Source organism: Portunus trituberculatus, chromosome 8, assembly GCF_017591435.1.
Source record: "Portunus trituberculatus isolate SZX2019 chromosome 8, ASM1759143v1, whole genome shotgun sequence".
In the NCBI taxonomy this organism is placed as follows: Eukaryota; Metazoa; Arthropoda; class Malacostraca; order Decapoda; family Portunidae; genus Portunus; species Portunus trituberculatus.
In genome coordinates, this window is record NC_059262.1 from 5,042,501 (window position 1) to 5,045,000 (window position 2,500).

The 2,500-nt window shown below is 41.6% G+C and overlaps 1 protein-coding gene across 1 annotated transcript in view; it reads right to left on the reverse strand.

The window, feature by feature from the left end:
* The window catches only part of LOC123499721 (kin of IRRE-like protein 2), a 72,465-nt gene that overhangs the window by 37,847 nt on the left and 32,118 nt on the right, over nt 1-2,500 (reverse strand). The gene's annotated exons all lie outside the window — the stretch shown is intronic.

Consider the following 2,500-nt stretch of genomic DNA (forward strand, 5'->3'; position numbering starts at 1 on the left):
CCTCCTCCTCCTCCTCCTCCTCCTCCTCCTATACTGATTTTTTTTCCTTCTCTTCCTCTTTCAATTTTTTCTCTGTCTCTGGAAAACAAACAATTATTCTCTCCTCCTCCTCCTCCTCCTCCTCCTCCTCCTCCTCCTCTTCCTCTTCTTCTTTTCTTTCTCTTTATAACCAATTCACTTTCCTCCTGCTCCTCCTCCTTTCTCTCACTCCAAAGCAAACACTCTTTTTCCTCCTCCTCCTCCTCCTCCTCCTCCTCCTCCTCCTCCTCCTCCTCCTCCTCCTCCTCCTCCTGCAATGTCTCATGTTGTCTCCCTCTCACAGGAAACTCAACTAAACATAACACCTGCTCTCTCTCTCTCTCTCTCTCTCTCTCTCTCTCTCTCTCTCTCTCTCTCTCTCTTGTAAAAGGAAGAAAAAGAATTAAATTGTAGACGCCTTGACCCTCTCCTCTCTTTCCTCCTCTTCCTACTCCTCTTCCTCTTCCTCGTTTTCTATTTAATCTATTACTTTCTCTATTTCTTCCTCTTCCTCTTTCAATATTCTGTAAGCTTCCTCCCTCCTCTTCCTCCTCCTTCTCCTCTTCCTCTTCCAATATACTCTTTATTCTCACTTTTTCCTCTTCTTCCTCTTCCTCTTTCAATATTCTGTAGGCTTCCTCCTCCTCTTCTTCCTCCTCCTCTTCTTCCTCACTTTTTTTCCTCTTCCTCTTCTTCTTCCTCTTAATTCACCATCACTTTCTCCATTCCTTCCTCTTTCTCTTTCAATATTCTCTAATTCTCATCTCTCCTCTTCCTCTTCCTCTTCCTCTACCTTTTCTAGTTTACTCTTCACTCCCTCTTCCTTTTCCTCTTCCTCTTATTCCTCGTTCTCCTTTTAATTTATCACTTTCCCATTTCTTCCTCTTCCTCTTTCAATATTCTGTAGTTTTTTTTCCCTCCTCTTCCTCCTCTTTCTCTTCTATATATTCTTCATTCTCTCTTCCTTTTTCCTCTTTCTCTTGTTCCTCATTCCCCATTTCCCCCTGCATTTTTTTTCTCTCCAATAAAATTTCCCTTTTCCAATTATCAAACCTATTTTTCCCCCTCTCTCTTTCTCTTTCTCTCTGTGTGTGTTACCCTCTCATTCCTCCTATTCTCTTCTCCATTTTTCCCCTCATATTTCCCTTCCTTTTAACCTTCTCTTTCCATCCTTCCATTACATTTCTACACTTCCCTCCTCCTCCTCCTCCTCCTCCTCCTCCTCCTCCTCTTCCTACAAATCTCACAACTCATAATACACGTTTTTACTAATGCCTTTTCTCACCTGGCGTTTAATTAAGGAAACTTTCGTACAGGTAAACAAGAAAAGGTCATTAAATTTGTAAAAAAAAACATTTGATACTTATTTCCTTTTTTAAAATTCGCCTTATAAAGTACCCAGGATTTGTTACAGTACTTGTGTGTGTGTAAGTGTGTAGTTCAGGTGTGTGTGTGTGTGTGTGTGTGTGTGTTTAATTAAGGCAGGCAGGTAGGCAGGTGAAGGTGTTAAGAGGGGAGATATAAGGGGAAATAGGGAAAAGGGTTATTTTGTAAAGGGGGTTACATTAAAGGTTTGGATGTGTATATACATAGATATATACATACATACATACACACACACACACACACACACACAGTCAATAAATGTTGTAGTAACGTTGTGTGTGTGTGTGTGTGTGTGTGTGTGTGTGTGTGTGTGTGTGTGTGTGTGTGTGTGTGTGTGTGTGTGTGTGTGTGTGTGTGTGTGTGTGTGTGTGTGTGTGTGTGTGTGTGTGTGTGTGTGTGTGTGGGTCTAAAGGGTCACGTCAGAAAGCACAACACACACACGCACACACACACACACACACACACACACACACACATACACACACACACACTCTCTCTCTCTCTCTCTCTCTCTCTCTCTCTCTCTCTCTCTCTCTCTCTCTCTCTCTCTCTCTCTCTCTCTCTCTCTCTCTCACTAAAGGAGTAAGAGACAATATTTATAAAGGATCTGATGTCTTTTAATTAGTCAATCCTTTACTTCTAAACCCTTTGAGCCTTTGAACGCCCCACCCTCCCTCACCCCCTCAAGATCCCTTTCAATTACCCCCCCCCCTTCTTTCCCCTGAACACCTAAAGACTAAGGGAAAATTGAAGTATATAAATATTTAATCCTTAGTGAAGACTTGGAAAACAGGAAAGGAAAAGAAAGGAAAAGAAGAGAAAAAGAAAGAGAAAAGGGAGGATTTCACGACACTTTAACCCCTTCAGTACTGGGACACATTTTTACCTTGAGATTTGTGTACGATTAGACCATTTTATTGACATTATGAAGGGTGTATGGAGGTCAGAAGGTTAATGGTCACAGTCTTCACTAGTTTAATCCCCCACATGAGTTTCTGAAGCTGTACAAAATCACCAAATAGTCACCAGAATGAATATGGAAACGTGACATGGCACTGAAGGGGTTAAACACTTTCTAAGAACCTACTAAAACACA